We start from the raw sequence: 24,370 nt of genomic DNA on the forward strand, positions 1-24,370 counted from the left end.
ACTTTATTCTTTGGGGATTGTCTTTCCCTTTAAGTTTTGTTTTTGAAGGAAAAATGGATTAGCATTTAATCTATCATTCTACTGATATAAGTATTTACACAGAATTGAAAGATTCAGAAAACAGTGATATCTTAGAAAGCTCTATGTTATTTCTTAGGCTTCCAAAAGAAGTACTCAGATATAATTGCTTAAAGCAGACTTCAAAAGATTTGATACACAAGCAGCCGCAGCAAATACATGGCTTTCTCTATTTTAATTATCCCTTTCTTCTAATAGGTTCTACAAGTCTTAAACATGAATAGAGATCAGAGGGGGAGCCGGATTTTATGTTTCACCTACACTATTCTGAAAAGAGGGTAATAATTATAGAAGTGGCTGAAGCTTGCATGGTGGTTTGTTTGTATAAGTGAAGTACTCCCACAGTGTTTCTCTTCTCCAAGTTCAATGATTAACTCCACTTAAAACCCAATTCTTGTGTGTCTGTTGACAAAAATCTCTGCAACATAAAAGATTTAATAGCAATACTTGGCGTAAAATATTTTGGCAAAATGAACTGAATATCACATCAAACACAGTTGAAAGGCAAACTTCCCAGCCAACAGAACAGTTTTATCAAAGTCCAAATTCTGATGTTCTTTTATTGTGGCAAAATCAAAATCAGTGCTAGCTTATAAGAAGTCCTTTGGTCAAGGTGAAAGCATTTAGATATTATTTGTCCTATTGCTGGGACATAGTAAATACTCTATTACGGCAAGACTCTATGCTTCCTTGCTCAAAACCATAAAGTATATTGCTCTTCTGTTTCACCAAATTTAAAGCTGCCCTGGTGAATATATAATTTTCATTTGCAGTTAAAAAAAATCTTCACACCTTATATTTATTTAGAAGCTCTCTGCCTTATCACTGCTCTAGTTATTTAAAGCACTGCCTTTCTGTTTTACCAAAGTGAACTTTCTTCCTTCTCCTTTGCATTTTTAAAGGTAAAAAAAAGTAACTGTTCCACTGACATTATTCTCATAACACATACCGAACTGATCTGAAAACATTAGATTTGCCAAATTTCTCCTGCATGTTGAACTGGAATCTAAATATGGCTCCTTTATTTATGAAAGTGGAGGCTTATTTATCTGAGAGAGGATTTTTTGGAGGATTTTCCTAATGACTGTGGTGAAAGCAGCTAAGAAATTTGAATTAGTTTTTAATTTTTAATTTTTAGAACATCAATTTTCAGACCATTTTTGGACATATAATTAAGCATGAAGTTAATTATCTGTTTACGAGAACTCTCTTAATGCATGGCTTTCACTGCAGAGAGGCTGTGCAGCCAGGCTGTAATCTGAGCCCAGCACCTACACTGCTGCCAGGCCGAATGGCTCCTACATGCGCTGCAGCCCCACAGCACAGGCCGGGGGCAATCCTACGCAGACCTCCAACAGAGGCAAGAGCCAGTGGGTGAGAGCTCCGGGCCCTTACGCCCAGGCTTTGCTTTCATGTCCACAAATATGATCAGAGTGAACCCGCACAAATGGGGAATCTCCTCACAAATGGGGAGGCTGGGGCCCTTTGTTTGTTATCACAGGTGGAAATCCAGTTAGAAATGCATCCCATAAACTGGAATATGGTGTCAGCAAAAATCCTTGTTTTCTTTCATTTTTAATTCTCAAAACCTGCAGCTTTTGTGTTGGGCTATTGCACGATTTCAGCAGATATTTGTGAAGTTCAAAGGAAAATCCCTTTAGAAGTTATTATGTTACGAAAAATGAGATCACAATAGTGCTTTGCCTGTTTTATGAATACAGTTAAGATTATTCTAAAACCAGCTAAGTTTTAGAGCCTCATATTTCCCTTATTTACATCATGCTAGAACTTCAAGACACTGTTCTGCCTGAGCTCCCCTGCACTGAGCACAGGGTAGCGTCCCAAAGAGCTGTCATCAGCTGCTCTGATCCTGCAGACATTTACAATATACTTGATCGTAAGCAGGTAAACAGTCCCTACTGAAGTAACATAAAAGAAAATTAAGTCAGAGGTAATGGAAATTTCACCTTTATTTATGTGCAACGGGTTTTTTAAAAGACCCCCTGAATTGCACAGCGAGCCCTGCGCAGACCCCAAAGTCTGTCATTTTCTACTTACTTGAACAATGTCTAGAGGTTCTATCACCACAGAGGTGACAAGTCCCACAGGTAAATACATCTACACTGCCTGAGCACCAAGAGCATTACACACTGCCCCTGCAGTGATAGCTGCTGGCACCCACCTTGTCAACAAGCTGAAGCTACATCTGTTCATTGCTCTCCTCACTTCACACACATTTCAAACCTAAGCTCATCAACCCAGTGACTATAGGCAAAAATACCACGTGATTCCTAACAAATTTCCTCTGTGCACACAGGAATGAATCACCTCTTTTGTGTCATGTACGCGTCCTCCGTTCTGTTCATCCTGACACACTCTACATCATTTTGTAGTTTAATGTTATTCCTAATCAAAACAAGCTCTAATGAAAATAAAAGGAAACTCCAAATAAAACTATTCACATGCAGTTAAACCTAGAAAATGAAACCTTCAAAAAACATAGATTAGAGGGCAAATGCTTAAAATTCTGTATAGATAGATTGATATAATTGTGAAGTTGACTGCTAAAATGGGTGGAACGTCTCCAGATTTATACTAGCAGAAACAAGACAATCTAACTATCAGTTCCTAAATTTACTAAATTAAGTTATTCAAGAGCTCTTACATGTTTGTTGTGTAGATAAAAATATTAGTATGTTGCAGATCTCCACACACATCATACAGGATTACACTGAGGTTAGAAGTAATATTCTGATGAAAATACAGCCATGAATTTAGGTTATGTGAAAAATAAATATTTCTCAAGTAGCACACATTCTTTTCTCCATAAAAAGTATCCACACATTTTCAATGCCTGTGCTGGCCTATACAACACGACTACTGTTTTTTGTACGGATGGAAACAAACAGGACAATTGCATTAGTTCTGAAATTGTCTCCTACCAGAGCCAACCTATTCCACTAAAGAGGATGGTTTCTGAGATTTGTTTTAGGATAACTCTTGTTTTATTTGATTCTCCATGTTAAGTTGCTAACATGGACTAACGAAGAACTGGTATATTCACAAGAGCTGGAACATTCTGCTCTTTAGTTAGCATAAAATCCTGTATTCTGAACATGTCTTCAGACAGTTATGTGAATTATTTGTTATGTGGATTTATGCTTTTCATCTTAGCCTGAACTTCTCTCATGAGCATTGAGATAAATTATTTTGAAGGCATTCAGGAGCTAAGCATCCAATTGTATTATGTTAATATTACAAGATATCTACATTCATACATCGCAAATGACTGTGCTATAGGTTACTTAATATTTTGCGTTATTATATAAATATGAGTATTTTATGCCAATGTATTAGTTCCTTTTTCCCCTTGGTGTTTAAGATTGTACTGAAGCCCTGTTGATGCAATAATTGAGGTTAAGCATGTGCATAAGTGCTGTTTGAGATGGGCCCCTATTCCCCAACGTGCTGTTCGTCTCCGGTACATGATAGAAGATTGCTTTTCTCTTTGCTCATTAATATAAATACATTTTATCCTCTCTTTACACTACCTATGTGCCGCAAAACCATTTTTATGGTTATGTTATTTATAGTCCTGCACATTTCAGGAATATTCCGTATAACAATATCAGGAATTACACCTGAAAATGTAGTAATTCACACTTGAAATACTATTTTGGGGGAAATAATGATTTCTAACATTAAAGTACATTTCAGTGCACACAATAGTGATAAATTAAGATTAAGCACTAAACTTTAACTCCGTATATCCTGGCCTTGAGCCTCATTGTGCCTCTTTAGTATTGGGTTAATACAGTATATAGATTGAATATTTGCTCGAAGGTTTGTGAATAAGTGATTCCCATCTCCTTTGTATGGAAAATTGACTCCATTAGTAGAGAGAAGACATATCAAGCTAACTGATTACATGAAGTCATAATGCTCTACTGAGGCATCACACAATGACATTGTTAACATTAGTATGCAATATTTATTATAAATAAAAGAGGCTATTGAGGCTTTCAACCCATAAGCAGCTCTCGGTGGATGACTTCACTGTAGGAACAGAGTGGAGTTATAATGAGGATAAAAGATTTATTTATACATAAGTATGTTCTCATTAGTAATTCTGCACTAACATGTAATACAACTGGAAGACCACTAGAGTGGGTTTTACTATTTATTGTTTGCACTTTGACTATGAATATTTAGTTAAAACAAAGAAAAAAGAAATTAGTTTATTGTACTGTGTATTATTATTCTCATGAATGAAGAATTATTCCATTTTTATGGGACACAATAACATCCCATCACCCCATGTCATGGAGATCCAGTGGGCCATTAAATCGGACCTTGCTAAAAACGGGGAATCATTTTTTAAGAGGTCCTTCCAGCATATGCTGTATGTTCAGACTGCATTGTAGTGTGTTGCAAGATTTCTTACTGATCTGCCTTTGTATTTTACTTTCTCTCAAACAGTATTTTTGATATGTTTCTTAACAATATAGTTAAGGACCAACCCACATTGCACAGAAGGCACCCAATCAACTGCCTGCAGCCCCCTCCAAGATCGCTCTCACTGACTCTGTACCAATTGCCTATTAGAAGAAAATTCAGCCTAGCTTTACAGCAAATTGTCTGTACTACCTCATGTTGCCTTACTACTGAAAGCATCTCCCTCCTCTCTGAAGACTGGGTTTACTTTTGGAGTGCTGTTTCACATTCACCTTCATCAGGCAAAGCCTAACAAAATTAAGGCAATGTTTCAAAGCATGTATCCACTCTTCAAATTGGACTACAATAATTTTTGTTCAAAATCCATCCTCCCTGTTTGGCTAGACTAATTTGCTGTGTTTAATTTATTTTCAGTGTTCTGAAACAGGTCAGTTTGTAAAATCTTTAGCATTTTCCAAGATTATTTCATTATTAATGGAGTTATGGTACAAGAAAAACGTGTATACCATTTGGAGAATATTCTCTATGTAACAAGGACCCACTCCATAACTGCTACTTAACAGAACACCAACAAAAACAAACAAACAAACAAAAAAAACACACACAACAAGAACAACAACCAGAAAGCTAAGGTACTGTATTATCTTTATCTTAGAAGAATGAAGTTCATCAGGTATTCATTCCTCATCTTGGGAATTACATTGACATGGTTCATCTCTTTCTAAAACTGCCATTTAAGTTGATTACATGTAAGCTGACTGGTAAGAAAATATTATTCATATTGAAAACAAATCATTTAATTTAGAATCACTCAGCTCAGCAGCAAAAGTCCTTACCAACAATTACTGAGAGAAGATGAGAAGAATTCTACTCCACCTCCAAATGTGGATGAAAAAACGCCTGCTTCTATTTCAGCTGTTCATTTTCAATGAAATCTGTGTTTTTTTCGATTAAAAAAAAGCCAACACCTTGAAAAATACTACTTGCTGTGGCTGTAGCAAAATGGGCTCCCCTTTTCCTTTGTTTGTATAAACTATTATTTATTCTGCTGAAAATAGGATGTATAAAAAAGCTTAAATTTGAAAAGCCATTTACTATTTTAAAAAGACAGTACTTCCAGCTACATCTGCTTATAGGAACTAGATGTACATTAAACTTAAAAAAAAATTAACACAGATGACCTAAGTTACTTTCATTCCCTATACCCTTCCTGTCACCATGCTTGTAAACTTATACACTGTTTAAAGTGGTAAGAAGATGAGAGTCTGAAACTCTTATTATTATACAGTGTAAGACAAAATACAGAGACTGTATGAGTTTAATATAGTAGAAATAGCATGCCATTTAGATCCTACTATGCTGGGCAATTTGATCTAAATTTATTGAGTTTTGAGAAAGTTCTAACACAAGATATCCCCACTCAAATATCCATTATTTTTTCCCCCCAGTCTGTGATGACTGCCTGAAAGGAACAGAAAGATGAACTTCCTAATTTAGGTGAAACTCTTCCCATTTTTAAAGATCCATTTGTGTATATGTAACCTTACAGAAGTACACAGTATAGATTTTCAGACTACTCATTTGGGATTCAAGATATGAGCTTCAGCATATTAAGTAACAAATCATTTTTAAGTACTTCCAAGTTTATCATTTCAATTGCTCTGTGCAAATGATGCACAATTCAGCTGGGCTTGGAAGGTATTCCCCACTACCTCTCCTGTCAATCCAGTTCTTGACTCTTTCACTCCCCAGGGATCCAGTCCAAGTCCCCTTCAAACCACTGGAAAGGTTCCCACTGATTTCAGTGGAACCTAGATCAATACAGATGTTAAATTTAGTTAGACAATTATTTTCCTCTGATTCTTGCATTTATCACACATAAAAACAACACAGTTTTGTTTCTCTATTTTTTTTCCCCACGGTAATCTAGGTGGCTGGTGCATTTGCAATCTGAAAAAACAGATCTCTTCTTGCAGAGTGTAAGTTTCCACATCTACCTCAAAAAAGTATAACAAAGCTATTCAGAACTCAGTACACGTTCTTTCCTATTCACAACTCATTTTCCTTTTTTTTTTTTTTTTCCCCTTTTGTGACAACCTAGGCAATAATTCACAGCTCACTTGGTCTCCTAAATAACCCTCTTTACATTTACATGGTAGGCATTCCCCCATTACCCAGCAGGATTCAGCTGTATTGGCAGGCAGTCATTAGGCATTCTTAAGACTTTGGAGGTTTAATATACCCTTCTCTAGTTAGTGTCTTTGAAAACACCTTGTATGGTTACCATCTCAGCAAATATACAGCAAATCTTGACAATTTAACAATAATAAACTATGTCATTTTGCAATTTTGAAGTAGTTCCTTCTTTGGGTCCCATCCAGACTCCCACATGAAGCCTTTAAAGCTCAGAAGCATTTTGCCCAATGGAGGATTGTTATGTTTGTTTCTTCTGCTAGAAATTAAATGAGCTACTTGAGTCTCTTTGCTAAAATTTTCTAACTGTATACTTGCTTTTCATTATGTACTACAGTTACCTTAACCTAACATCACCGAGAATTCTAGGGGAAAAGGAAATGATTCAAAAACGCATCCTCTGTTGATGTATGGAGAAAAGTCCTATTAGGAAAGAAATGAACTAGAATAAAGATAGTAAAACCCAGTCTAACTCTCACAAAATTGATGCTTTCACTAGAAGGTATCTTTCTCTACAAAGATGCAATCTGAGCACAAAAGAGACAAATTTCCAGGGCTCATGGTCTTGCTCCTGTTGAGGAGCTCTCTCAAATGACTTCCTCCACTGCCTACACAAAGTCACTAAGTCACTGCTCTGCAGCCTTCCTTTACACTGACATCTCTAGTGCAAATGGGACCTATAGGGTCCTTCCTTTACACCTTCCCTTTCCTAACACATAGGCCACGGAAATAACAGTACCTCTTAGAATTCATCAGTAAATGCCAAGTTATATTATGGAGGCTGGTAGGAGTTTAGAAGAAAACAGAAAAGTTGATTCATATTTCCATTACTGATGTTCATCACTGGCAATTCTATTTGTTCCGAAGAAACCTCCAAACAAACCTGGGGTGACAGATTGCCAATCATGCCTAGAGCAGTTTGCATCCTATGAGCCTTGAATTTACACAAATGTTCAAAACTGTATTTATTTACTGAATGGACAAATATTTCAAATTAATATACTAAGAGTGCTTACAGCAGCAAAAAATCTCCAGGAAAGTGATTTTGTTTTGAAGGATAGAATAGAATGCAACCGTCTTTTTGTTTAATTTTGAAGTCTTTTCCTTATAATATCATCTGAAAGTTAAATTGTGGTACGTTTCTCTGATGAGAACCTGGGCCTTCATTATACATTGCCTCACATGCATCATATGCAATGCTACTAGATACGTCCATATATTCAAGGAGCAATTTCCAGGCAATTCTTAAAACAAGAGCCATTTACACTGATGACATAACATGAAAAGTATGTGATGTTATTTAATCTGCAAATGTATTCCTCATGTTAACGAAATTAGTAAAATCATTTTGAAATCTTTACAACCAATAAGCACTCGAGGTACATATTTCCCACGTTTACGAAGTTCAAGTAACACACTGACACCATCAAACAGTTCACCACCGCAGTTGTAATGAAAAGAAAGGACCCCAAAATAAACTAACTGTTTGGATTTTCTTTAATCAAAGTGAGCAATTCTTAGTTGTAACTGTTCACACGGCATCCCATACCTTCTGAAGTCTTCTCTTTCACCTTTAACAATTTGCATGGGAGAATATCCCTGTATCATTTGAAATGCTTCTATAACAATGTTTCTTTTAAACTTTAAAATTCAAACTAATAAAAGTAACATCCTATTAAAAGAAATCCTGGATGCAGAACAGTATTTTAGGATGCTAATTACTCATGTTTCTAGCCATCCTTGAAACATATGCTGAAAACACTCAAAAGTGTTCAGAAATGCCTCTCTAAGTCATAAATCTTTTACAGGTACAATTATGCGAGAGCAGCAATAGGAAAAACACATTCAACATCTGGAGTCATAGGAGTTTACTGAAGTAAAATTGCAAAATTAAATTTAGATGAACTTAATTAAAAAAGGGATCCACTTTAATATGGACATTCATCAAGTTCTCATTGAAAACCTTTCTTGCCTCAAGAAAATATAATAAAGCACGAACACAAAAGCCATATAAAGGCTGAAATGAAGTGTGAAGGGATAGTCAAAAAAGAAATGCAGTCAGAAGGAGCTCTTTTTTCCTCATTTTAACACACATGCACACACACACACATTTCCTTTAATTGCATTATATATATAATACACAATATAATCTATTATATTGTACTGGTTTTTGACTTGAAAAGTGAGCTGGTCATCTGTTTGCCCTGAAGGTCATTAACCCTTCTGAGGAACCTGCTACACATTTATTGGTAACAAGAACAAGTAACTTTCTCTCCCTCTCTCCCCGTATGTACTTATATACCTACAGTTGGTCAACTTTGTCTCCTAGAACCTAATGAACTTTAGCTAAAAACAGTTAGACTTGTTAGTGCTTAAATGTTTGTTACCTGAGTTGCTCCTGCTGCAGTGAGCAGCAGTTCTGTCACAGGGCTGAGACTTTAATGACTTGTAGTGGATTTTCATTTGCCCTAGCTAAGAGTTAACAAACGAGGCTCTTCTGCTTTTGTTTACTAGGTCATTAATGTCTCCTGTTTACAGAGGAAAAAGATCTAGTAGTTCAGCACCAGTCACTTCTAGTTTCCATGAATTTTGTCTGTCAGAACAGCATTGACTTTCAGCTCCAACTTACAGTGCATACAGAATGTAATAGCATCAAATAACAATTTGAAAAAATTAGAATAGTATTATGAGGATCACCTTACAAAACTGCCTTGATAATTTGTTGTTCTGCACCTTGGCTGTATGATCAAGTAACATGATATGAATGCTGTATTCTTTTACTTCTAATAAAGAGCATTACTAATGCAGTATGCTCTGAGGGAGATACTGCCCTTTATTAGGGACACGTTCCAACATTATAAGAGTCACCCAGCAATAATGAAATGTAATCTGTCTTGACGATTCATGATAACACATTGTTATGCTTATTTTTATATGAAAAGAGTATGATTGGATAGGAATGCTACTGCTGTTGAATACATCTTTAAACTGAAGCAGAGATTCTACTGATCTACTTGGTTAATGACAATAAATTGCTAGAGGAATGATGAATAAATATTTTGTTTTCATATCAGAAGAGTCCTATTTTTTTGAGGCGCACCCTAATTCAAAGAAATATATTTCAATAGCCTGTAATGGGCAGGACTTCGAAGTAGTGTTACTTGACATCTGTTTCACAGTGAACTAAAAACAGCATGACTATGACTGAACTAGGTGAGGTCAAAGGGCTGTCCATGCTCTGCCTATAATACTTTGCAACAGCCAATGCTAAGGGGAGGAGTACAGCACATGGTGATGTCTTCCCCCCCCCCCCAGCCTCCTCTTTTTCCAAGGCCAAAAAAACTAATGCATATGTACCGTAATGGTGAGAATCATTTTGAGAGAATCAAAAAAAGAAGTGAGAATCAAAAAGCATCACAAACAATATTATAATCCAAAAATTAGATCTTTCCTACCTGAAAAACCAAACATATACACACCATGTGATTTTGTGTAAAATAATACTACACAGTACCCAGCTACAGTTTCCTAGAAAATATATTCCAAAACAAAACGTGCAGTGGGACTCAGCTGTCCCCTCCTCTTTTTCGCTTTTACTATAGCTGTGAATTTCCCTCCAGAGCAGAAATTCTGAGCTTCAAGGTGCAACCAGACCACATCCCTTTGCAAGGTCTCCACAGCAGCACAAAGGGTGTGGGGCAATATCTGAGAATCTGGCCCAAGGTTTGAACAATCAGACTAATTACAACAAAGACAGCATTAGAGGTGAAAGTAATTTCTAGTTTTACATCTTATTTGCTCAGTTTTCAAAACTTCTGAATTTCCTTTTTGTGCATTTTACTTTCTCTTTGGAGCCTGTCCACCATCCTTATGTAAATGGTCACATCATTTTATATGTACAATGTCAAACCTTTTGAAAGCAGTTACATTAGTTGAGAGAACAATAAATATGACCTTTCTGATTTTACTCTGATGAAAACTCCTCAGAACTTGTGTCCTGAGCTCAACCTTGTACAGATCAATATACGTTCTTGTATCTGTGTATAGGTCAAACAGAAATACTGCCCTGCCCCCCCCCACCATGTAGTTTTAGTACAACATTACAGAAAACAATAATAATCTAACGTGGTTTACTATAGCATCTTTAGATCTTACCACTGAGACTGAATGTGAAGATCCTTAAATTGCTGGCATCAGGTTCCTGTAGAGATTGGCACAAATTCAAATGGGTGATCCTGCCAAAAGTCAGAAGAAAACATTCATCAGACAGATGATTATTTTTGAATCACATTTTCCCAGTACCCATGGAAGCCTCGCTTTATAAATGCTTACTGGAGACTTAATGATAAGACCACTGAAATAGGTCTGAATGCAACCCACCAGCACCTTGACTCTTCAGATGACTGCAAACCTGAATATTGATTCCCACACAGTACTTTCTACATAAAAACTGTCCTTTTATGAAGGCAACAGACCAGATTTTACCAGGAAAAATAACTGTATTGCATGATCAGTTTTAAAAGACTACACTGGAAAAATGGCTAATGGAAAAAACAAACAAAAACACAAACAATTGGCCAACTCCAAATTAATGGAGCATATACTCATACACAGTTCATTTTCATTCCAGATCAAAGATGTTTTGAAGTTCAAACAAATTTGCCTCCTAATAGTTTTAGTACAGGATTATCTCTCTTAACATCTAAAAAATAACATTCAGAGTTGGCATTTAACAGCTTATTTGTACTGCAGCACTTCAGGGACAAGCAAACTTGTAATTTTTACCATATGTGGAACGTTTATTCCATAGCAGTATTGAAGTTCCTATACAAAAAAGCATGACTGAGAAAAACTCTAGGAAAAGGAGTACTTTACTAAATACATGTATAATATATAATTTTTTTTGCACCAATTATAATTATTTTAATTTATGCATATTATTTTGTAAATATAAATATGTATATATAAAAATTTGTTTCAAATTATTATTGTTTATGAGAACACAAAAACTATCTTGAAGTGAAAGCAAAGTAGAAATGGACTTGATGACAAGAAATACATAGGTAGGTGGAACAATGCTCTTGGCTCAGACCAGCGTTATTAATTTGTAGCGCTCAAATCCAAGTTGCCTCTATACAATAAGAGCAGCTCTAAAATCCTCTGAAACCTACGAAGCAAATTCAGAACAGGAAAGAAAAACTGTAAGGATCTAACACTGAGCTCTAGAAGAGTACAGAATGTCTCAACATCTCTTCCTTCCTCTTTTATTCAAGCTTCCAATGAAAATATTGCCATTTTCACTCTATAACAACAAATTCTTTCTAGTGAGATTTTCAAAGGCATGTAAGAGAACTGGGTGTCTAATTCCCTCAGGCAGTTTTGAAAAGTGCACGATTAATATCTTACATAGCTCCTTATACATCAAACCATTTCCCAGTGCACTTCACATTAATCTTTAATCTAGACACTTTAATCTTCAAGTCTTCATACAATAATCTTCAATGAAAGGTCCTTTCTGGGAGTTTACAGTATATTTAACACAATTTAAAAACTACTAGTGCATTGCCCTAGTTTTTAATACCCAGAAAATGTTTTATAAATTAGATCAACTACAACCTGGCCAAGGTTTCTGCATTTTTAATATCTTTGGAGGGAGATTACAACAAATGGGTGCTGGAGGGAATGATTTAGCTGCTTAAGCATCAGTTTGCAATACTGTAAATCACCCCAGAACTTTAGCTGTAGAACCCAGAGTTCATTCAGTGCTTCACGTTTTCCAAGGTAAGGACCAGTATCTCTGTATATGCTACTGGGGAAAACAGCATATCCTACAGTGCACACTGCTCTGTTTTGGCAGCACTCTGTGTGCACATCTGGCCATGGACATAGTTTCCATATCTGTGTTTCTGCCAAAAATATTAGCTGTTGGACTAGTGTGCCAGGCCCATTCTGCAGGGATATAGCCATGACTTCAACTCCTCCTGGCCTTTACTGTTCCCTTCAGTGCTGTTTACTTTACCATAGCACCTCTGAGTCCTACTTACAGACTTACTTGACAGCATTAGCCCTATCCAAATGCACAGTGGAAAAAAACCTCTAAGTATACAGTAAAATTATACAGTAAATTCAGGACAAAATGCAATAGGTAGGAGAAAAAGAAACGATAATAGTCATTATGATAGCCTTTTTTTTTTTTTCCCCCTAGGTAGACAGGTGAAGGCACAGTTCGAGAATAAATTTGAAGAACCAGTTTTGCAGATGTATCTTAAGAGTTTTGACAGGAGAAAGCAAGAAGGTGCTGACTTGAAACTAAAAGCTGAGATGGAAATGGATGTCACGACAAACTGAGGTTGGAGCTGCTGCTTTCATACTGACAAGGAGATGACAGAGTAGAGAAAAGGAAAATTGGCTGTGTAAAATCAAAAAGGGAGAGGCACATAGCACCTGAGTGCTATGGTCAGAAAATGATATGGCCAAAGAAAGACACTAGGAAAATGATCTTTCTAACAGCATTATTTGATCTCAATAAGCTTATGATTGTTGATATTTGAGCAAGTAAATTCACACTGGGAGAAATGTAAGAGACAACACAGGTGGCCAGAAAAGACCATGTACCACACTTCAGATGCCAGCTGGATTTGAGGTGGCAAAGAGAAATCTCAGTTGAAGACAATGCTCAGGTAATGAATGTGGGTGATAAGTGAGATGGTAGGTTATTTACAGCCATTGTGAGAAAGAGTAATTGAAAGGGTTTCTGCAGAAAGAGTAAGGACCAGTGTTTTAGTGATGTTGGCTTTAGATACCACTTCAGTATCTGTACAGAGAGACTTTGATTTTAGTTTGGGTAGGAAGAGGCAGGCTTGAAGTACAGAGGTTCACATATTTCCTAACCAGCCTCAGAAACATGGTAGCTGAATCTGTGTTTGCAAGTGAGTCTCCTCATGGATAAACTAGGAAGGACGACAAAACCTGACTGTTCTACAAACTCCTGCAGCTGGAGAACTGATACAGCAGATTCACCGAAAGGCACAAAAAGGAAAGGATGGAGTCCTGGCAGCCAAAAGAAAGAGGATTACAGTAAGATCAAAGTTGAAACATTTGATAGGTTCTGGTAGCCAAAGGTGCAGTACTAAGTGGACTGGAAAAAGTCATTAGAGACTTGTTTGAGCGGTTTCTGTTAAGTACAAAGAATGGGAATTAGAGGTAAAGTACTGTAAAGTATGGTCCATGTGTTCAGGGATGAGAGCTTATTAGAAGGGCAAGCGTGGTAAAAAGTGAGACATTCTGAAGAAGTGAAAGAGTAATGCAAAGTTCGATTGTAAAACAAAAGAGGAAGAAAATGACAGACTGGAAGGAAAAACGGATAGGCTGGGGTCGTTTCATAAAGTAGATGAGCAGCAGATGAGAAGAATCTGAGACAGGCTAGAGGACTGTTTTGGGACAGAACAATGAATGAAAGGAGGACTTATGAAGATGAAGATCATATCCATTTTCACTGGGAAGAAATTGTCAAGATACATCTTATATAAAATTGTTGTGGGAGAAGGTTTGAGGAATGAATCAAAACTGGCAAAGAGGAAGTTAGGACTGTGGGTACAGATTTCAATTATAGTAGCTAGGCATTTTGCAGAATTGAGAGGACTGCGCAGTGGAGGAAGTCACCTTGGTCACAGGATTTCTGTTTGAAATGTTTTGTTGCACAAAACAAGTATAGAAAGTATCTGTAAGAACTGCGGTCATGACAACTTTGATAGATTCATGGAGAAGCCAGATGCTGAACTTAATCAGTTCAAGAACATCACTTTAGTGTAGGGAGACCAAGGGAGGAGAGACAATAAAGAAGTTGCTGGACTTTTTCACCCCTTGCTAGACCAAGTCATAAGTGGGTCTTTATTTTAAAACCCTCATGATATCTGTGACTGATGAAAAAACTTGACATATGGATGAGTTCAATTTACCATGGAGATACAGCACTTCAAAAATAATTGCAAATCTATAAAAGGTCTTTGAATATCTGGCTTACATTCAGACACCTGAACAGGCTAAAAGATACAGACATATTTGTCCCGCTACGCTTTTCATCGTAAGAAAAACTCCTATGATTTGTACTTTAAAGAGAAACATGAAATATTTCACGTCCGTGGGACATGACTGTTTCAGTGTGAAGACATGAACGTTTAATGATTTGGACTGTAATTTCCATCTTCTTCATGATCAAGTGGATTCTAGGGGTCTGGTTCATCAAGAAAGATGCATTGCTCATCTTATCATATTTCTGTAATGCAGAAGGATCTCAGCACATGTAATATAAGCAGCAGCAAACCTCTCAAAGCTTTGGCAGACAATGGTTGATAAGATGTCTGAGAAAGCTAATGTTATGATGTATATAAGGCAAATTTATAGTCCTGGAAAGCAAGGAAGAGCTTAGGGATATTATAAGCACTTATGTTGCAGAAAGCTTAGTGAAAGTAAGCTATCATAAAACACTGAGAATTGATTTTGTGGATGAAGATATTTTCTTATTAATGATTAGGATAAAATTTAACCATTTTGGCAGCATCAGAAATTCAGACTAAAGGAGAATGAGAAAAAAAACAACACAAAATTCTAAGTTAAAAAGTTTTAATAATGATAGTCTTAATCTTAAGCAACATCCAAATGCACATTCAGATTGCAACAATCAGCTCAGAGGACTGAGTGGATGATTCCCTAAAGATGCAATTTATATTGCAAATCAAAAGGGTCTGTGATGACACCCATGACTTCAGCTTCTAAGTTGTACATCACAAATGACGGCAATAAGCACAACAAAGAAATGCCTTAGCAAGAGAAACATCAGTCTTGACTAAGCACTGACAAGCACTTTCAAAGACTTAGATTTGAAAAAGAACTACAAATAGTTGAACTGATAATGTCCTAAAGTTTGCTAAGAACCCAATGCTTAATTTTACATCCTAATATAGTCAACTTGCTTGAAAAGGTTACCATAAAATACTCATTAATTTATATATCCGTTAGATTAGTCTGCATAAAATATGTATTTGACAACATTAGAAATCCCATAGCACCAAACATAGCATTTTAGAATTGGATTTCTAGTCATTTTTGCTCTCCTTCACAAACCTACTCTTCATCTATTTACATGTAAATGCACTGACCTTAGCAGGATTTTCCATAATAATAATAATAATAATAATTTGTATTCATTTAGATGTATATACATATATGAAAAAGCTAAATCTGTCTATCTACCTTGAATAAAAATTGATTTCTGCACTTTATTACAAATGAATGCAGCTCAGTATAGGAACACCTGCTAGTACATCTAACAGTGGTATAAAACACTGGAAAATTACCACTGGTGTTATTTCCTAGAAATAATGGAAATCCAGCATTGGAATTGGTCATGTAACTCAGATATCACAAGGTTTCAATACAGCAGAGAAAAGCAGCATTTTAAATTTTTATGGGGGGAGGAAGGAGGTGTGAGATGTGAGTTATGCCTAACACCGCACTGCTCTTAATGCTGTGAAATACGTGGAAGCAAGGTTAATTGAAAACCTGAAGTAATATAAAAATAAGTCCAGCCTTTAACAGGAATGCATATGGTGTATAAAGCTCCATTGAGCCCAGGTGGATAAGTGAACATTTTTGATGCACATTAGTTGAAGAAATGAAGAAGTAGAAGCAGATAATAGGTATTACTAAACTAGAATATTCTGAAGGCCTGGAACAGAAATAGAAAATCACCACCATGGAAACATTTTATAGATTAACTTTTCTTCCCACCCCAGAGAATGGTAGGTCCCCCATTTCCCTTTAGTCACAGCTTCTTATTGGCTATATTAATCATCCCTCTAGGCAAGAAGGGGTGGCTTTCAGAGCCAGAGTTTAGAAAAGAACATCTGGACTCCCCTGTACAGTCACCTCATCGGGGAAGTAGAGGATTTCATGTAGCAGCTCTTCTCTGCCTCAGCACCCCTGCACCCCACTACAGCTGGAGCGGGGCCTAAGACCACAAAGGGGAGGATTGCGCTGGTCAACCTCTGTCCTCCATGGATGCTTTTATTAGGCTGGAGTTATTCAGTCTCCCTGAGAAACTGTAGGAATCAGTCTAAGAATTCATTATACCACACCTGTAAGCATCCTATGCACTCGTGTCCCACATTATTCTTAAAAAAAAAAACACAAATACAAGCATATCTATTCATCTACATAAAGAAATATAAACAAATGGATGTGCATTCGTTTCCACATAAAATGATTATAGTGTTCCGTTCATCTATGTGGTAAAACACCCACGTTCCCTGCCATGCTGCCTCTATCAGCATGAACCAGGCCAAGTACAGGGGAACCTGTCTGTAGCTATATTTACATTTAAGTATTAGCAGTCTCTTCCATGACATACCCATCTGCAGTTCCCCAAGAATTAGACCTTTTCAATATAACTATCACCTCTCCCTGGCTGCTGTTCCAAAAGGATGCAAAGTTCAGACCTTCTGACTAATAAGTACATGATCTTAAAACGATGCATAGGCCAGTCAGTCAGGATCCTAGAAGCATAGAAAAGTATCAAGGCAGGGAAAACTCTTACGAAGGAAAACTCCTAAAAAGGTGTTGTGTTACACCAAAATCAGTGACCGATACTTTGAAGGGGTGGACATTTATATGCTCAAAAAGAGAGCATTTGAAGAGTTAATCGCAAAGAGCATGCTGATTACAAAAAGCATGAGAAAAAAAACAGTAATAGTAACACACAACACTTTTATTAACAGCTATTACTTGCTTATGTTGGAAGAAATATGCTATAATTTATCATTTGAAATTATAATTAATTGAACAGCTTTTCTTTTATCACCTCTGTATCAAAATATCCTTAGCATTTAATAGCAACATTATGCTCTCCTACATTTGAGCCTAATAGGCAGTAACAACTTTTTCCTCCCTATTTCTAGACCCTGCTGTAAGTAAAATAATATATTAAGGTTTGAAAGTTCAGGAGGATGTATGTGAAAACCAATGTTTGCATTTCATTAGCTGCATCACAATTAAGTTAATTGCATGGCTAGAACATACTCATTTATATGCAACTGTGTGTGTGTGACAGTTTTGGAAATTCTGGCTTAAGTTAATGGTGTGTTTGTTGTACTTTCATTTTTCTTGCTACTGATTTACAAAGGACTATCATAAACCTTTGATTTCACTGTCTAATAGCAGTGTGTTACTCCGTTTACAGGATCTGAAGGATCTGATTTATGCAGGCAAGGATTCAGCACCTTCCAAACCCCATTTTGTGAGCCTGAACACCTCTGAATTAAAGCCATTTCCTCCTTTTTCCAAGAGTCAGCTCGCATAACCAGATGATGATAACATTCAAATTATAACTTAGAAGTTACTAGGTTAAGAGCTAGAGAAGAAACTCTTACAAAGCAAAGCATTTAAGCTTATTTTTATCTAGTGATACGCTTCAGAAGGATGGACTATAGCAGACAAAACTCAGTGACGTAGACCTGAACCCCAACCTGGTAGCTCAGATGCTTGAGGCAGTCTTTTCTGTTTGTAACACACGTGCCTGAACCTATGAAGTCAACTGAGAAGGACATCTTCTCTAACATGAATATGCCCGCAACTCTAAGTCTCTCATTTAGAAACCATCCCTTAGCCATGGCACGGCACTTCTTTGCTGTAGGCCCAATTCTTCCTCTAAATCTCTCTCCAAACCCGGCTCTAGATAGAGATTTTTCTTTTTGACACAGAGAAGTATTGGTGTCAATAAGTATTTGGGGCATCACTATCATTCTTAATAAAATTAAAACTCTACATTAAGGTTGAAAGCAAAATGGTGTATCAACAAACATTTTTTTCATCTTACCTCTTAGTTATTTCAAAGGCATATTTAGGTACTTCCTCCATTTCAGAAGATTCCCTTTGAAAACACATTTGGATGAATGCTACCCTTTTCCATGGAGATTTGGCTAAACATTTTTGTTAGAGCAATTTTGTTTAGCATGGTAATGCAATCAGTATCCCAGGAGGCTCATCTTTCACATGATGCCTGCCTGCAGTTCCACCTGCAAAGTTATATTATGGCAGTCTTCACAGATAAAGTACTGAAACTGTAATGTACAAAGCAGCACAATAATCTGTCAGAGGCTGTCTTAAAAAAAAATAAAGCTTCAATATAAATATTCACTGCAACCATGCTATGACAGTGCTTCATTTCAGGAACCGGTGGGTATAAACTGTATTGCTCATTCACTTAAAACAAATAGTTAGGAGATTACGTGAGCGATTTCTATTTCCTGGACAAAGCAAAGAGCATTACCATTTTGCCAAGGAAATGTGAAACATTAGTGATCAAGCTGTGAACTGAATAAAATATAAAGTCTATGAAGTGATTTACTATTCTTACTCCAGTCAGCTAGCAACGAAGTCAATCTCTTTTGTTGAGGCAGTGATTAGTGAGTGTAGTTGACCTATGATACCTACCACCTTGAATCCAACCGTTTGTACATTAAGTTAAAGGCTGAACATGCAGAACAATGCATTCATCCTGTCTGATACCTGTACAGGTTTTCCAAAGACCTCTATCTTTACAAAAGACTTAAAGTGAAGTGCTGTATATATAATTAAATAAATTAAAATAATTGCCAGCAAAATCACATGGGATGAACTTGCCTGTATGTTAGTATAGATGGCACTAACAAAGCAGCAACTGTCTAAACAAGAGACCTGCTAAAATGGACTTGTAAACAGTTTTTTTTTGGATCCATGAAATAATTTGGTTATTAGACATTTATTTTAATAGCTGGGCATTCAAATCCTTTCTGCAGTTTTCACATGAAGATCTTTATGCAATTCAGCTTCTTAATTTAAAGATAACTGGCAGGCTTTAGAGGAGCTGGGAATCTGCAGGCTTCACATTTACTATCACATCATTTCGGGCTATGGGGATCATCATCACGTGTTACACATAGTAGTGTCCCCCTATCTGACAGCTACCTTCAGAGCACCATTAAAGGCATAATCTCTTAAATTAAATTTCTAAAGAACAGACAAAAGAGAAATAGATTGATGCAGGAAAAGCAGAAGGAACACAGACAAATACCATGATCAGGTAGCAGGAAAGAAAGCTTTTCACCTCAGAAAAGAAAGCTCTAACAGTATTTATATTGGATCTTTACATGTACAGTTTTAAGGTTTTTTTTTTTTCTCCACTTGCAAATATGAAAATATGTAGACATTGCCAGATACAACCATAACAGATTTCGAGTAAGAACCAAGTTGTCTGAGTAACCACCTTATGAAAATACCCACTGGAAGAGTGCAGAATATCTCACGGCAATTTTCTCCCCACAGGATAACTTGAAAAAAAATGGTGGCGTCAAGGTGTCTCCAAAAAACCTGAGAACTACCTGCTAGGTAAATTCAGTATGCAAGCTACATCTCTGCCCTATTCTACTCTCCTTAATTGAAACTTCTTCAGGAGAGAATCCTATGAAAAATAAAGGACCAATACCAGGTCAACCTCTCATTCCAATCATCTCAGTATAAAGACATTACACTGAAATCGTTAATAATATTTCCAGTCCTTTAAAACTTTACTCATGACAGAGCAGTCAAATATAATCTTTAGCTCACCAGCTTCCAACACATATGTACATTGTTGTGGTTTCAAGAGTGCAGACAGCTATTTACTTAGGCAAATCTTGAGATTTGCTACACAAAGCAACAGATACACGTGACATTTGTAAGGCAGCGAAAATAAAGTGTCACAAGCTGGCCTGGGAAACAAAACTTGGGAAAATGAAACAAAGCAAAACAAAACAAACGAAAAAAAACACACAAAGAGGTTTGCCATACTTCACCTAGCCTATCGGTGAGGGGCTGGAGGACAAACTGCAAAATAAAATCTTAGCAGCTACTGCAAAGTACAAAGGGAGATCAGCAGCATGGCTTTGGACATACCTCAGAACTTACATTTATCTCCACAGCACTTTCCATACAGAGGCAATCTAATAGCTACACACGGGAGGGGTTCACGGAACTGAGGTATGCTGGACAGTTCCATTGTCTCCACATTTCTGATGCCAGGAATTGCTTTTGCTGGACCTCCTCCGTAAAATGCTTATTTTTTGTATACAGTAAGGGGACAAATAAAGCCTTTGGATTGGTTATATATGTATTATATATAACCAACTTGTATTAATAATAATAACTTGTGTTATAAACAAGACAAACACATTTTTAAACAATTATTGAATTAAGAGCTTTGGTGCGGAGAAGATAAGACTTCAGTTGTGTTTAAGGATGTGCCTTTGTTGTTCCTAAGAAAACGTGAGCTTGCATGAAAACCCTCTGAAAGATCATGTTTAAAGAACTAGTTACTTTTCCTCTTTAAGGGGAGGAATCCACTGTTAACAAGCCATAACTCATCAAGAAGCACAAAAGAGAACCAGAGAAATGTTTTGAGGATTGGATGGAATATCTTAGGGCTCAAAAATTCCAAGAACTCTATCAACAGATAGAGCTTATCTAAGTTTACACAAAAGAAGATTTAAAAGTGACCAAAACTGAGGAGAGAATACATGTTACAAAGAGGTTCTTTAATATTATGAAGAAAGGGATAGCAACTAAATGATAAAAGCTGAAAGTAGGCAAATTAAAGATAAGAACAGGACTCACTTTTTCTTACATTAATCATCAGAGACTGTAAAGAAGAGCGATGCATTCACTATCAAATTGGACTGGGTATGGTTTAGCAACGTTTTAGTTACAGAAACCTATTAAAGCCCACGCTGATGTAACGAAGTGGAAGAGAGTGATTTATGATATACAAGGAGATCAAATCTGGGTACCTAGTCTGAATGAAACCTCCTGCTTTTAATGAAACTGATACAAGCTGTAGGCTGTGAATACTGTGGATGTCAGGATTTGGCCTTCACTACCTGACACGTGTATGCAAACCTCTTAATGTTAGAAATGGTTTTGCCTAATACATTTTCCTCATACTTTAAAAAAAAACATATATATGCAGGAAATATTTCCCAAAGGACATATTCAGAACTTGTTTTAGGGGGCACCAGCTCTTACTGAGGTTTTGACCATTAATATATATGATTCCATTATCCTTTCTCATTAAGTAGTCCTAGAAGCTTTTTTGCTATTGCAAATAATACATGGCACATGGGACAACCCTATCAGGTCGTTTTGGGAGGAGAGAAGCTCTTTCAGATATTTCCTGATTAGTTTAAGTATCGTTTAAGGGACATTAGTAATCTAATTTCACCTTTTTAAATACGGTAACGGGAAAAGGCTAGCATTATTGAAATGAAAGGTATTCTAATATCTATTAACTTTTACCATGTCTCACTCCTCCACTTCTTTCTTCGAAAATTAACATAATTTTAAAAGAGCAACATATTCAAATGTGATTTTTTTTTTGCCCACTGATATTAGTTCTGCTAAAATATTTAAACATATACTTAATAAATCAGCTTGTTTATATGACTCAAAGTCCTACACTCCAAATTTTCATCGATTTTTTTTTTTGTAATCTATCTAGAATAGATAAATTAAGAAATGCAAGATGCTAAAACAAAAGGTAAAATAATGCTTATATTTTTCATGCAAATCAAAAGGAAGCACATGCAGACTGGACATTCCCCCCTTACACAGACAGAATTATATATGTGGTATCTGCAACACAGAAGCTCTAATGATGATGTGAAATTGGAACTTAACTGAGGAAGATCTGCTCATCTAGTTGTCCTATGCCTAGAGAGCTATTACAAGCCAAGAAGTGATAAACAACATCGTAATACTCTTCATGACATTTATTAATTAAATATGGGATAAGTTATTGAGTCATTAGGAAGTTCAATCTCATCTACATAGCAAGATTTTTAACTATTTTTTTTTTTTTAATGTAACAGCCATGACAGTAGTCTGCTGTTTTTATCCCTCAGTTTCTAACTGATTTGCTTTCCTGTTGCTGTATGGCCTGAAAAAATCAAAGTACGTTGGCATTATCTGTGCAGTTGTAACTCCTCCAGGGTTAAGTTCAGCTCTGGGACGAGAAGCCTCAAATTTCACTTTAGAGTTGCACAAGGGTGAATTTCACCCCTTTGACTAACGCTACCCCTCAGCTTCTGGAAAAGGATATTACAGTGAAGTGTGACCAATGAGTCCAGTTGGACCAAGAAGGAGAAAGTACTGGAGGAAACCATTACAGTGTCTTGCAACCTCCCTCAGCACCAATTCACAGAGAAGAGATGTTGCTAGCACACATAAATGTGGCTCTTCAAATGCAACTGCTTTTGCTGTAATCTCTGGGAGTCCCTGACTCCATTTCAAGCATGTTAGCCATGAGCCAGCACTGCTGTTAACATTTGTCTGATGGTGCTGTTCCAGGCTCTTGGTTTTGATCCCCCACAGAGCAGACGTAAATCAAAACCCAGCTATCACCCCCAAGGGCTGCAACAATAAAATGGACCCATTCCCCTACAGAAAGGGCAGCTGCGTTAGCCAGCCAGCAGTTCCCTTTGTGACCCCTCACCCCAGAACAAGTCATCAGCATAAAGATTTTACCACCACACTCATCTTTCTTTTGTGTTGCTTTGAACAGAGTGGCAATAGCCAAGCACGCTTCGTACAGAAAATACACACACATTATTTTGATGCAAACTCTGAACATTTTACAGACGTACCTCAAAGAGCTTGTGGTGGGGTGACCTTGGTGAGCCACCCACCCAGCTGCTCTCCCCTCAGCAGGACAGGAGAGAGAACGAGACAAAAAAGCTTGTGGGCTGAGGTAAGACAGGGAGATGGCCTACTGATCACTGCCACGGGCAGAAAAGGCTCAATTTGCAGAAAACAAACTTAACTTATCGCCAATTAAAATAAAGTCAGATAATGAGAGACAGAGAAAGACTAAAGCTCCTTTTCCCCACCTGCTTTTCCTCCAACCTGGCTGCTCACAGGGCTGCTGCCCACACCTCCTCCTCGCCCCTCATGGCCGTGCTGCCCTCCCTCACGCAGGTTTCCACAGAGGCACCTGTTGGGCCCAGCTGCACCTTGTTGGGCAGCATCCCAAACCCACCTGCCTGCCCCACAACTCGGTCCCCAGGTCACCCACACAGTAATTGCCAATAATTAATCAGTCCTCCACCCACCTAAAATGGCTCTCTTTTCCCTGCTTAAAGGAAAGATTTCACAAAAGATTTCACAAAGATTTCATAAAGAAAAGATTTCACAAAGCTGTGAAGCTGTCCACACAGTGAGAGGAGTACCTCTTCACCAACACCAGAAGTAGCTTTAGAGGTTTCATAGTCTCCTAAGACCTTGCAAGTCAGGAACTTCCCTGTATCAGAGTCTGCTAGCCTGGGATTGGCAACCTTGGCGCCAGAGCTAAGACTCAGCCAGAAGAGCAGCATGAAATCAGCTTTTTGAGCAGGAAATATGTCTGCCAGTGTCGTGATTTCTCATTTCTGCAGGCTAACAAGTGGCATATAATTGCAGTGATGAATTAACTCCGTAAGAATGTACACTAGCTCATGCATTTGTGCCAGCAGAGGTTACAGCTCTGGAGCAGAAGCTGCAGTGACAGCTCCCAGCACTGCAGAGTGCACCAGCTGCCGGAAAT

General features: G+C 37.2%; 1 long non-coding RNA gene across 2 annotated transcripts in view; it reads right to left on the reverse strand.

The window, feature by feature from the left end:
• LOC121076303 overlaps window positions 1-23,620 on the reverse strand; it is a 102,031-nt gene extending 78,411 nt beyond the window's left edge. Inside the window, exons 1-2 of one of the 2 annotated variants that reach the window (XR_005823449.1) lie at window positions 23,436-23,620; window positions 10,882-10,961 (exon numbers count right to left, since the gene is read on the reverse strand). This is a non-coding gene — a long non-coding RNA (uncharacterized LOC121076303). The remainder of the gene's footprint in view (window positions 1-10,881; window positions 10,962-23,435) is intronic. The other variant, XR_005823448.1, reaches the window with a different exon arrangement.
• Window positions 23,621-24,370: the final 750 nt, after the last annotated feature.

Source organism: Cygnus olor, chromosome 11, assembly GCF_009769625.2.
Source record: "Cygnus olor isolate bCygOlo1 chromosome 11, bCygOlo1.pri.v2, whole genome shotgun sequence".
NCBI lineage: Eukaryota > Metazoa > Chordata > Aves > Anseriformes > Anatidae > Cygnus > Cygnus olor.